We start from the raw sequence: 14,768 nt of genomic DNA, 5'->3' as shown, positions 1-14,768 counted from the left end.
CTTCCATTGCCAGGCCGGACTGATCAGTGAGTGACTGGATGGAAGCCTTCGACCCGCTTACCAATTTTATGTAAGGCCAGAATTTTCTTGGGTTTTCAGCTAGATCTTTTGCTAAGGTATGATGGTGGTAGTGGTTGTATGCTTCGAGCATCACTCTTTTTACAGCAGCACGAATCTCTACTAACTTTTGCCTGTCCTCATTCTCCCGATCTTTCATGTATCGTGAGTGCAACTGTCTTTGCTTCCTGAGCATTCTCCGAATTGCTCTGTTGAACCACAGTGGGTCTTTTCCATCTGTAACCCACTTTTTCTGCACATAATTGTCCAATGTGTGATTTACAATGTGTTTAAAATGTGTCCATAATTCTACCACATCCATCATACTGGAAGTAAATGAAGTCGATTCATTTACTAAGTGGGATGCTAACACTACTCGTCATCGGAGAGGAATTGCTTTCCAGCCAAATGTTCTTTTAACCTAGGGAACAGGTGATAATGAGCGGGTGCCAAGTCAGGACTATAGGGTATGTGGGTGATTATGTTCCACTGAAACTGTTGCAGGAGGCCAACAGTTTGCCGAACGATGTGTGAGCGACCGTTGTCATGGAGAATGTGTACACCCTTGCACAACATTCCTCTTCTCTGCGTGTGAATTGCCCATTTGAGTTTTTTCAGAGTCTCACAGTAGCTGTCACTGTTAACTGTGGTCTCAGCAATTCACCTCCGATGACGAGGTAAAAGAAGAGGTTCACAACTTTCTGAACAGCATGGTGGCAAGCTGGTATGACATGGGCATACAAAAACTGCCGCAGCGTCTACAAAAATGCATCGACAGAAATGGTGATTATGTCAAAAAATAGCTAAATGTTCAAGCTGTAAACTGATGTAAACCATTGTGGTGATAATGTCAAAAAATATCTAAATGTCAAGCTGTAAACTGATGTAAACCATTGTAGAAATAAACAGGTCTATGTACTTATAAAAAAAATAGGAGACCTTACTTTTGTGATTACCCTCATACATAGTCATTTTTGTTTTAAGCAACGGTTCTACCTCATTCTTGGCCTGACTCCATACAAATTGCACTACACCTTTTATAGAATTAGTGTCATCAAACTGAACTTAGTTGGTTACACCCTGTTTTTGTTTGAAGATGGCAGTAGCTGAAACTGTTAATAGTGAAGTGTAAAATCTTGTGTGATCAAGACGGACTTGGAATATAAAAACTGTACACTTTTCATTCTGGCCATGCAGCTCAAGATCACATTGCTATATACCCACCCTAGATGCTCCTCCCTACTTCCCTGAAAGTACATTACACAGTCAACAGCTATTGTCACTTAATAAGGTATGGGCAATAATAAGCTCTGTCGGATTCTAGAATTGATTTATTACGCTTAAGTGAACTTCATTCCAAATGCTGCAATGTGTGTAGAGATGACTCTAGAGATTATTACACTAAAATAATTATATTAATAATGGGAAAGAAAAAGAACAGTTTAAATTTAACCCACCTAACAGAAATCATAGTGGACACACATCCTCTTCATTGTGTTCAGCATGATGGAACTGTCATCACTATCTTCACGTAGATTTATTACAGTGTTCTGAGTGAGTTCATCTCAAAGTCCTTTCTTCATGAACTCTTCTTCCTGCAGTCACTCTGTGAAGTAAAGCACGCACACTTGAAAGCCATGTGCAGTAGAAGTGGGTTCTCATCCATGAGAGTGCACTGCAAAAGAGCAGTACTATGAACTTCCGATATAAGTCCGCCACAGGCGAGTACCTATTTAAACCCTGTGATGTTCTGCATGCACTTAGTATCATGTTGTTACTGCTTGCATATATTGCTATCATGTTATTACTGCTTGCATACATTCCCTTATCTTATTGTGTTCAGTGTTTGTTATGGTGATTGGTATACATGCCACAGTCTAATAAAATTGTACCAACTTTCTTGATTGTGATGTTTGTCTATGTTATAACACAAGTTATGATATGTGTGGCACTCTTTTCTTGGTTGCTCCTCCATTGCATCTATGGGTTGGGTTTCGTCAGTAATTTCAAAACCCACATCACCACGAAACCTTTGGCCAGACCCTATTTCTTTCGGGCTCGTCCGGTGCCGATGGTGCTCCGTCACCAAGTGAGGGCAGAGCTCGATCATCTCATGGCCTTGGGGGATGTCCAACTGATTACATCCAGTGAATGGGCTACCCCAGCAGTCATTGTTAAGAATCCATTGGGATGGTTATGCATCTGTGACAATTTCAAAGTTTCTGTTAATGCCTAGTCAATCATTGACAAATATTCCTTACTGCCTCCTGATGAACATTTTGCAAAGCTCACTGGCAGTCAATATTTTGCCCAGATCAGCCTCTCTGATACATATTTGCAGCTTCCCATTGATGCTAACTCTCGCTGGATCTTGGCCATTAACAAGCCTCTTGGCTTGTATCAGTACTTGAGGTTAGTGTATGGTGTGGCCAGTGCCCTGGCGATTTTTCAGTGGTTTCTTGAATAACTCATGAGGCCTGTGCCTGGCTGTGCCAACTATCTTGATGATATTGTGAGCTCTGGCTCCAACACTGCTGAAAATCTCAGCACTTTACGTACGTTGTTTTAGGTGTTACGGGCTGCCAAGTTAAAACGCAATTTGGAAAAGTGTCACTTCTTTCAGGCTTCTATTGTTTATCTTGGGTCTGAGGCCTTCATCTTCATCAGGATGTATCTGCTGTTGTGGCTTTTCCATGTGCTACGTTGGTCAAGGAACTACATTCTTTTTTTAGGTAAGATTGTTTATTATCATCAATTTTTGCAGTGGGTGGCATTGGTTGCACAACCATTATATGCCTTGCTACATAAGGGAATGTCTTTCCACTGGTTGCGGGCATGTGAAATGGCATTTTCCAAACTGAAGTTTATGTGGCAACCTGTACCTTGCCTCACAACCTACCAACGGGGTCAACCTTTAGTGTTAACAACAGATGCATCCCAGCATGGGCTAAGGAACACTGTTAGCTCATAAATATTCTGATGACTCCAAGCGGCCTATTGCATACAGATTGAAGATGTTTTGTTCAGGTCAGACTCGATATTCGCAGATAGGGAAAGAAGCCCTCCCAATTGTTTATGCCTTAAAGAAGCTTCACCTTTTCCTGTATGGTGTAAAATTCCATCTCATCATGGATCATAAGCCATTAGTGTCACGTTTAACTCCTCAGCATTGTTGCCAGACAAAGCAGCATATTGCCTGCAAGGTTGGGGCCTGTGCCTCTCTTGGTACAGCCATGAGATTCACTTCTACCTCATGGCTAAACATGCAATTACTGATATGCTCTCCCAGTTTTTGATCAGAAGTAGTTACTCTGTTTCCATGTTGATGAATGTGCTCCACAAACCGTCAATGGTTTCCCATTCACTAGCACTCAGGTTACACAGACTAGTTCTACCAATATGATTTTACAAAAAGTGATGCACTGCTTACAAGTACAACATGGCTGGCCTGAGGAGCATCCATCATGAGCACCTGACCCCCTCTGTAACTACTATGTGTTTTGGCATCATTTCTCTGTCATTGATGATGTTTAATAGATATGGACTATTCAGCTCCCCGTGTAGTGGTTCCCTTGACTCTCCACTCAAAGATTCTGCAATTTCTGCACACTGATCACTGGGGGATATCACGCCCCAAAGCGTTTGCCTGCCATAATCTTTTTTGGCCTGGTTTGGACAGTGATATCACTCGTTTGGTTACAGCACATTATCAATGCACATCACAGCATGCTATCCCCCATTCCCATTTGTTGTTCGCTGCACATCATCTTCAGTCTCTGCCAATGTGGCAGGACTGTTGAAAATTTTTTCCATCAAAGGACTTCCAGCAGTGGTGGTCTCTGACAATGGCCCTCAGTTTGTGTTGCAGGAGTTTGCATCCTTCTGCAATGTCCACAGGATTCGCCACATTTTTGCTCTGCCCTTCCAGCTGCTATTCAGTGGTGAGGCCAGAAAGTTAGTTAGAACTTACAAAATGCAAATGAAAAAGTACATGACTCGGTCCCCATCCAACATTGCCTTGGATCAATTTCTGTTTGCCTAATGGTTCACACCAGTTCAGTGACAACAGTCCCCCTGAATTTCTCTATGGGCATCAACACTGGATGCTCCTGCACCTGCATCTCTTGCGGCCCGGTCAGGGACACCTATCTGTGCAGCCGTCATCCCGTTCCTGGCTTGGGGTGGTGGTCTTGGCACATGGGTTTGGTCGTCGCCCAAAATGGATTCCCACCATCATCTACCGATACCATGGCCACTGTCTCTGTGATGTCCGTATGGAGGAGGGCCTCTGAGCACATAATTATGACTAGTTGCACATATGTGTTGATTTCTAGGCAACCTCAGCTTGGACATTGACACCGCCACTCCAGTCTGTGTTGCTTGACAGAGTGCCTAATGTGGGTGAGTCCCTGCCATGACATACAAGAGGTCCCTTGTCACCGGTGGACGAACCTGGTGCAGCTTCTCCAGTACCACTACCATTACCAATTTAGCCACCATTCACAATGGAGCTGTCTCCTCTGCCTCAGCCACCAGGTGCAGGGGCACCACCACCGCCATGCCCTGGACCAGATATGAACATGGAGCTTACGCCAACACCCTCCTTCCTATTGTATGGATTGACACGAGAAGATGGACTGTAATGCTGCCCGCACCCCAAGTACTTCCAACCATATGCCACAATATCAACACATCATCATAGTCAGAGCCTTGCAGAGGAAGACACCATGGACATTTCGCAAATCTGAGCTGTTCACCGAGGGAAGAGGAATAAAGTAATGCATGCACATTTGAAAGTGGTGTGCATTAGCAGTGTGTTGTCATCTGTGAGGGTGCACCACAAAAGAGCAGTACTGTGAACTTCTGATAGAGCCTGTCGGGTGAGTGCCTATTTAAATCCTACTGCACCACACTTGCACTCAGTATCATCTTATTACTGCTTGCATACAATGCCTTATCTTATTGTGTTCAGTGTATGTTAAGTTGATTAGCATACAAACCACAGGCTGATAAAGTTGTACTAACAGTCTTGGTTGTGTTGTGTATGTAACTTACGTCACTCTTCTTGAGCAATGTATTTCAGCCCATCTTCTGTTGTCACATGTTTGACGGTGTCCTCTAGTAATTTTCCACATATTTAATTTTAAATGTAGAATTATTTTCTGCCCTCTCTCACTATATTTGAGTCCTTATCAGTGCAGTGGAATTTTACTGACTGTGATATGAAGGAAGCTGTATCACTTCATGTCGCATTTCTGCATCTAAAATGTTTGCTTTCTTGTAATATGTGTTAGGGATTTTTTCATTAAGTGTGGGATAATAGCCTTCATTGTGCATGACACACACACATCCTTCTTCTAGTCTTCGAAGTAAATTGGTAAACCATTCCCTAAATACTGTATTATTCCTCTCTAGATGATAATCAACACTGCTTTTAGACTGAAAAACCAATTCTGCCCTCTCTCTGAAACTATATTTGGCCAATCCAGCAGTGCAAGTTATCAGACATGAACCTTTATCTGAAGATACCTTTAGACTACAATTTCTTTTAGAATCCTGACAAATAAAACTTTTAGAATGGTTTTGATTGACCCAGGTTTCTAAAAACTACAATCCGCCTAAACAGGCCATGAAAGCCCAATGGTACTAACTGGCCACTGTGTCATCTTCAGCCTACATGTACTGCTGGATGCAGGTGTGGAGGGCATGTGGTCAGCACATGGCTGTTTTGACCATATGTCAGTTTACGAGACTGTGATCCAAGTTTCATTGAGGTAAACAGTAGGACAAAGATAATCTTCATTCTTTATCTTATGCATTCTTATTCAAAATGAGGTTCTTGCAGCTACAATATGTTTTCTCTCCATCAAAAGTCTCAGACCATCATTTAGCTCTTCGCTATCTAAAGCCAACTTTTCTTAATATTTTGTGCACAGAAGTAATGTTACCTCCTACATGGTATATTTTACATTTTAAAAGAGATTTAAGTTTTTTAAGTGTTGGGTATTCATCTTTATCATAAAATTCCTGAACTGAGCGACAAATTACATCTCCCTGGAAATCATCTAACCCTGTGAGAGCTCTTTGGCATGTAATGGTTTCTCTTGGAGAAGAAAAGCTTGGCCCAGAGCATCTTCATTTTTGATTACACTTCTATTGGTTCCTCAAAGATGTGCTGCACTGTTCTTACCGAGACATAACATGCTCCTGCAGCTGTCTTTTGCATGTCTCTGCAAAAATCACAAACCTTTTCTTGGCATTTCCGAGCATTTTGAAAAGATTATATACTATACATCCAATGTCCTTAGACTGTCCCCTAATACCACTTAGATTCAATATTATGCACAATTTAAATGTAAGTGCATGCTCACTACCACACTTTTGTTGTATAACAGCGAAGGGATGAATATTGCTCTGGGAGAGAGTGTAAAAGCTGTTGTGGAGGAAGTGATACATGAGGTGTGGAGTGTGGGATGAATGACCCTGAGTCACCTGGCCAGAGTGGAAAGAATATGGTAGTATTTGGGTTGTGTAGGAAACTTGTGTTGACACAACCTCACCAACAATAAGTGTACCTATTGTGGAATATAGTAAAACTTAAAATTAAACTTACAAACCCGTCATGAGAAAAATATCTAGAAGCAAATGTGAAATAAAAGCAGAGTTGTATATTGAAAGTGTTTGTAGGACAAGTGATGATTATAGTTTTATGCTGACTAAAATTTACAATAATGAGACTTTGGCTGTAGCAGCATTTTATGAGAATTTTGGCTTCAGTAATGATTTGTCAAACTTATGAGCTGGAACGTGGAAATGTCTGTGTGATGTTTGTGTTGCCACTAACAGGTTTTGGTGCAGATTTACAAAAACAGGTCAACTAAAAGGAAGCACAAGTGTTCTTAACACAAAATGTGGTGAAGGTGTTGAACAGAGAAGTGGTAAAACTGGGGTTTGCTGTTGAAACAGGTGGGATACAGGAAGTTCCTGATGAGGAACATTAATGGACATATCCTCAGAGGATGTCAGGCTCTACTTGTTGTGTGGGTGTTGTGAATCCAGGGCTTCAATGCTCATGCAGTATTATTTCAAAAATTTTGTTTTCCACACTGCATGCTTTCTTCATCTCATTTATTATTCTACTGTCAATCTGTCTTCTTCTTTTTTTGTAGATATGTAAAGGTCATATGGGGGAGGTGAGAGTCTCACATGTGCTGTTGTAAATTGTAAATTTTTACTCTGTATGGATTTTATGAAGCCTATGTGAACAAAAGTTGGATGTGTGAGACTTATATGCTGTTTTCAAACATAATTCACATATATTCTGTGTAATTTAAACAAAGATGTGGTATGTTGTATTTTTTGCTCTGTTGAGACACATAAAGTTAAATGAATATAAATTACAGCTGTTTCAGGGAACTGCAAAAGAAATTTGAGAAGTCAGGCTGGAAATCCTTGTGATTATAGTGTGCTGTTATTATTGATATGAAAACATCTGAAGTATTTGTAAAAAATTTTGATGGGAAATGGAAATGTTATATTTTCAACAAACTATGTCAACTCAGTGTCTATACTTGTTACCATGATAGAGATGTTCAGTAGAGAAGGGGGTCAGATTATAAAAGTGAATGAATTACGAAAACTAAAGGTTATATGAATGCTGTGAGATGTTTGAAGGATCAGTTGCTATGTAAACTGTTTCTTGGTTCAAAGTACATGGTGTTTCAAAATGAATAGACAGGTTTTAAGGCTTTGCAGCATTTATTACATTCAGTTTACAATTATAAATTATACATAAAATGAAAGACCAACTCAAAAAGTTTTATTTGTATACCTGTGTGCAACAAGGACTGTGGAACAACCAAGAGTGACTCAGGAACATGCTGGATGAGAGAGTCTTTATTTCTAACCCTAAGAAATCAGTCCAAAAGGCTAGTCGTGAATTGGCAATTCCAGTGACATCTGTATGGAGACTTAAGGAGATGCTTACAATGACATCCTTATCATTTGCAGTCATAATGAACTCTAACGCCTGTAAACTATGGTTTATGTGCCTACTGTGCAAATGAAATGATGCCACATGAGGATGAAGATTTTCTGGATCATCTCGTCTTTAATAACAAATCGACTTCTGACTTTAGTGGAAATGTGATCACACATAATGTGCTCATGTGGGGGTCAGCAAATCTCCACAAGATGGTACAGTCACAGTCATGCTCCCCTAAACTGAACTTTCTGCTTCACACACTAGCAGGAAGTTCATGGCCCTTTCTTTTTCCAGGAAGGAACTGTAAGGCTAACTGGTGTTTCTTGCCTTGAAGCACTACAACTATGGCTATTTCCTCAGTTCGAACAAGCTAAACCGCAGGACTTTATTTCATAGCAAGATGATGCACCACCTCACTCACATAACTCAGTAAGAGATAGGCTAAACGAGCTTTTACTAGACAGCTGGATTAACCACAAGGGGCTGGATCAAAGAGCTTGTTTTGCATGATCTCCACGTTCATACACAATCTGACACCACATGATTTTTAGCTTTGGGGCTTAATGAAGGATCATGTGCATGTACTTCTGCTACCAGCTGATCTACCTGACTTAAGAAACATCATTGGTGCAACAATTCCTCCAGCCACACTGATCAAGGTTTGGAAAGAACTGACCTATTGAACAGATGTGTGACAAATGGTGCTGTCGGTGAACACTTGTAAGAAAACTGTTTGAGTTACTACTTGATTTGCATGTTGAATGTAATAAATGCTACAATGCCTTAAAACTTGTATGTTCATTCTGAAACACCCTGTGTATGCTGTGTTGTCATGGGCATGGTAAGTGAATTATATTCAAAGCACTTTTCTGTTTGGTACTTTGATGGTGTTTATGTAGTATGTGGAAGTTATGGAAATGTATTTTATGGTATTTGTGGCATTGTGATGAAGTTTATGAAGTTTATTGGAGATACTGAGATGAGGTATTTGTGATGTGTTCTGTGATGTTTATGATGGTCATTGAAAAGAAAACACTTTTTGTTACTAATTGAGGAGAGCCCCAATAGACGTTACAAACAGCTTCTTCACTGTCTTGCTAAAGCTAGTGGTTACAATGGGAATAACAAGAAATTACCTCCTCCTTTTCAATTGTTCCAACTAAATATAATTCTGAGGGGTAGGCTCTAACTAACTCCAGAGAGCCAGAACTAGAAAGCAAAACTAACACACAAAGAACTGTTGCTTACAATGAAACCTAACTTCTTGTTGTGCACATTCTTCTCTGATGGCATGTCAGCAAAAGCTTAAGTGATGGACTGCAAGCAATTGGCACATAACTCGGCCAGCTCTTGGTGACAGCAACTGTCCACAGTGGTTTGAGTTGGCCAAATAGTTACTCTTCAAGTAGAGAAGTCTTCCATGACCGGATGGAGGTGTGGTTTTGTGGTGTGGCCAGGGACCTCTTGCTGATGCCGGTGAGGTATCCAGTGCACATAAACTGGAACAGTGGTAGAGGGTGGGAAAAGCACTTCATTGCTGGAATCTGGAAGGAAGCAAGGTGGCAGGGTGTCCTTCGAAGGTTCTGGTCCATGTCTTACTCAGAATTGGTTGCCTCTTCATACAAGCTGGGCTTTGGCCATCACCCATCAAGCAAGTGGACGATGAAAATGTTTTTAATTTCATAATTGTTACCACAACATTTTTCTACCCTTACCTCTTAATGTTTTTGCATGATCACCTTTAAAATACTGACACTCTCCTCTACAATTGATACACTGCTCCCAATGCCATTTCCACTTCTGGAAGCAGTCGTGATACGCCTCTTGCTGGATCACACAAAGAACCATTTGTGAATTTTCTTTTATCTTGACTATCATTGCAAATCTTTGACCTTTTAATGGGGTTTTCAACTTTGAAAATAATACAAAGTCCTCAGAGACCATATCTGGAGTGTATGGAGGATGAAGCAGCCCAGTGAGTTTGCTTTTTGCCCAGTAATCATGTAGCAACAGAGATGATGCTAGAGCAATGAACTGTCTACCACATTTCTGGCCATTTCCTCTTCACGTTTTCTTGCAGGTGTTGCAGCATGTCCCAATAGTAATATCAATTAACAGTTTGTCCTTGAAGTATGAATTCATGATGAACTAATCCTTCAAAGCCGAAGAAAACTATCAGCATTGCTTTGACATTTGACCTGACCTGACGAGCTTTGTTTGGTCTTGGAAAACCTTTCCTGACCCATTGTGAAGACTGAACCTTGGTCTCAACATCATAACTGTACACCCACGTCTTATCACCAGTTATGATTCTCCTAAGGAACATCTCATTCTCATTTGCATGATCCAAAAGCTCGTCACAGATTGTGGAGTGAAGGTCTTTCTGGTCTTGACTCATGCACCCTGAAACGAACTTGGCAGCAATGTACAATGTGCATTCCAAGATGCTGTGTCAGGACTTCATGACATGATTGAACTGAAATGTTACATTCTTCTGCAATCTTGGACAGTCAGTCTTCGATTGGCATGCACAATTTCATTGATGTTCTCAACATGATCATCATCAGTAGACATCGCAGGGCATCCTGAATGAGGGTCATCTTTAACTTCCATTAGGCCATTTTTAAACTGTGCCATTCATAACACTGAGTACAGCTTAAGCACTCATCACTGTAGGCTTCCTGCATCATTTGGTGTGTCTCTTTAAAGGTTTTCTTGAGTTTCAAGCAAAATTTAATGCAGACGGATTGCTCCTCCACCTCTGCCATTTAAAAATTTTCAGACTGTGTGACACAATGTTCTACTCAGTTTACAGCATTGAACAGTAACTAACAGACATACAACAATGAAAATTCCAGCAGTTACACTTTAAACACAGGAATTTGCAGGGATGCCGACCACATTTCACTTTCCAGAATTTTTTGAACAGACATATACAGGGTGGAGAAAAACTGTCATGAAATTTTAACCCTGGATAGCTGATGCCATTAGGAACCAAAATTACTAATGTTGTGTAGGTCAACAACACAAAATTTTGAAACTATGGAAACTTGGTGCCATGCAGTCCGATTGGCAGCTGGATTGTCCTGTTGGAGGATGCTCTGGACAATACATGACCGGGAGTGCTTTGGCTGCCAGAATAGCAATGTATCCAAGGCAGCCCACACGCATGATGGCAGTGCACCAGCCTTCCACTCTGGGGGCCTGGGGGCAAATCTGCTGGGGTCCCGACACATCCATTGTACTTTCATGATAAGACGTAGTGGGAAGAAACCCTTCCACAGCTGTTAGTTCGTGTACAGAAAGTCTTTTATAAATTGTGTCAGCCCTGGAAAGAGTCTTTTTTGTAGGTAGGACATTGTTTACTTTAAGCAGGTGATCAAACTTGCAACCCTCTGATGCGACACAAGCATGGTAATGTTGAACGGTGTTTTGCCAAACTATTTCAAATATTCCTGGCATTAACCTGGTGTGATTGGCAGCATGTTGGATGCGATCCATTAATTCCTCTTCATTTCTAGGTGGTTTGCGTCCAGGTGATTGAACTACAACCTTGAAGAATCCCCACAGGAAAAAGTCTGGTGGTATGAAGTCTGGTGATTGTGGGGGCGCCGGCCGCGGTGGTCTCGCGGTTCTAGGCGCGCAGTCCGGAACCGTGCGACTGCTACGGTCGCAGGTTCGAATCCTGCCTCGGGCATGGATGTGTGTGTGATGTCCTTAGGTTAGTTAGGTTTAAGTAGTTCTAAGTTCTAGGGGACTAATGACCACAGCAGTTGAGTCCCATAGTGCTCAGAGCCATTTGAACCATTTTTGATTGTGGGGGCCATGACCTATGAGCACCTCTGCCAATTACCCGTTTCTCATAAAATTGTTGAGTTTAATGGACATTACCATCTGCTAGCCCATGAACAATATGAATACTGTGCCACCATGCTGGCTGTATGACTAAATTGCAGGTGATGTGTGTGCTCCGAAACAAAGCTTACGTGTGAATGCCTCGGATGTGAGATGGAGACAAACAGCAAGACCTATTTGACATGTGTGCATATCATGTTGGGGCAGTGATGGGGTGAGGGACGTTTGTATGAGTGAACTGACAATCAAAGCACTGCCCGTCAACTGACAAATGGTAACAGGGCAATCCTGTGGCCAATTGGACCACATGGCACCAAGTTTCCATAGTTTAAAAATGGTGTGTTGTTGACCTACACAACATTAGTAATTTTTTTTCATACTGGAATCAGCTATCCACGGTTAAAATTCTGTGACACATTTTTTCTTCATCCTGTATATGGTTTGATGCAGCTCACCACAAAATCATCTCCTATGCCAACCTTTTCATCTCAGAGTAGCAATTGCAACCTATGTCCTCAATTATTTGCTGGATGTGTTCCAATCTCTGTCTTCTTCTACAGATTTTACCCTCTAAATTGCACCATGGAAGTCGTTTCCTGATGTCTGAACAGGTGTCCTATCAACCTGTCCCTTCTTCGACTTGTCACTCTTTTCCATACATTCTTTTTTCAGTGAATTCTGTGCATTACCGTCTCATTTCTTACATTATGAGTCCACCTAATTTTCAACATTTGTGTGTGGACATCTCAAATTCTTAGATTCTCTTCTGGTCAGGTTTCCTCACAGTCCATGTTTCACTACCAAGTAATGTTGTGCTCCAAACGTACATTCTCAGAATTTCTTCCTCAAATTCAGGCCTATGTTTATTGCTAATAGCTTCTCTTGTATAGGAATGTCCTTTTTCCAGGGCTGGTCTGCTTTTTATGTCCTCCTGGTTCCATCCATCATGGGATACTGTGTTTCCTAGATGACAGAATTCCTTAAAAGCAAAGAAGACAACATGTATTCTTCAGCTTTGTGTATTTTGTGATCCCCCAATTATTACTTTATATTTCTTGCTGTCCTCATTTCTACTACTTCTCATCATATTCACCTGTCTTTGATTTACTTTCAGTTCATACTCTGTGGTCATTAGACTGTTCATTCCACTCAACAGATCCTGTAATTCTTCTTCAGTTCAACTGAGGATAGCAATGTCATGAATCTGGTCATTGTTATCGTTTTACCCTGAATTTTAATCCCATTCCTCAACCTTTGTTTTACTTCCTTCACTTCTTCTTTGATGTATGGATTGAACAGCAGGGGGCAAAAGTCTACATCCCTTGTCTCACATTCATTTTAATCTGAGCACTTCTTTTTTGGTCTTGCACTCATATTGTTCTCTCTTGGTTCTGGACATATTGTATATTGCCTATCTTTCCCTATAGCATACCCCTATATTTCTCAGAATTTTGAACATGTTGCCCATTTTACATTGTTGAACAATTTTGCCATGATGACAAATACGGTGAATGTGTCATGATTTTTCTTCAGTCTTGCTTCCACTATTAAATACAACATCAAAACTGCCTCTCTGGTGGCTTTACCTTTCCTAACGCCTATTTGGTTCTCATTTTCTTTTCCACTCTTCTGTATATTATTGTTGTCAGCAGATTAGGTAGGTGCATGGGCTGCTAAGCTGATTGTATGATAATTCTCGCACTTCTCAGCTCGTGCTATCTTCTGCAGGTACAGAAACTATAATCGTGAGCTTTGCTGGTGGCCATGCAATTTCTCTGCTGGTGGCCATGCAATTTCTCTGCTGATAAGGATCCATCCTGAGGGGATACACTGTACAATGAAAGGAATAATGTCAAGGTATCCAAGTGAAAACACACTTTCTGATCATCGTCAAATACCAGGTCATGACTGACAGGCAGTTGCAGTAGGAAGTCCACTTTGGCATGGGTATTGTTAGGGCGATGTTGTGTGTCACAGGCATATTCCAAGATAAAAAGGGCCCACCACTGCAGCCTTTGTGCTATTTGTGTTGGTATTTCTGCTGGTGACTTGAAGAATGTCAGTAGAGGTTAATAATGAGTCTCGAACATGAAATGGTGGCTATAGATGTAGGCATGGAAGCCTATTTTTCTATCTGAAGGTAATTCCTCTGTGCTGCCATGAAAGTTTTGGATTAATGTCATGGTTTAGATTATCTCTCATTGAAGTGGATGTGGACTGTGGCTGGTTATTAACTTGTAGAAATAAGGACTACCAACAGCCATTCTTTTTAGAAAATATATTAATTTTGTGACCAATATCGACACTGTATTAGTGTATCTTCAGGCCCATATGCAAACTGAATCGTGATATCCAACCATCGATGCATTGGGACAGGTATCATTTATATTCACTGGTCTTATGGATTTCTCTTTACTTGATGAGTGCACTCCACCCATCTACTAACAACTTAGTGAACATACATGGTACCTGTCCTTGTGCACCAATGGTTGGATAGCACCAAATGGTTCAAATGGCTCTGAGCACTATGGGACTTAACATCTTTGGTCATCAGTCCCCTAGAACTTAGAACTACTTAAACCTAACTAACCTAAGGACACCACACACATCCATGCCCGAGGCAGGATTCGAACCTGCGACCGTAGCAGTCGCGCGGTTCCAGACTGAGCGCCTTAACCGCGAGACCACCGCGGCCGGCTTGGATAGCACCATTCAGTTTTCATAGGGGACTGAAGATGACACTAACACAATGTTGAAACTTATCAGGCAATTAACATATTTAAAAAAAATGGTACAGCTGTTTGTATTCTTTATTCCTACAAACAAGTACAATGGGTCACTCCACAATTTGGGACAAAACTGTGCCGATCCT

The sequence above is a fragment of the Schistocerca gregaria genome, chromosome 7 (genome assembly GCF_023897955.1).
Source record: "Schistocerca gregaria isolate iqSchGreg1 chromosome 7, iqSchGreg1.2, whole genome shotgun sequence".
Taxonomy (NCBI): Eukaryota; Metazoa; Arthropoda; class Insecta; order Orthoptera; family Acrididae; genus Schistocerca; species Schistocerca gregaria.
Note: the sequence above shows the minus strand (reverse complement) of the source record.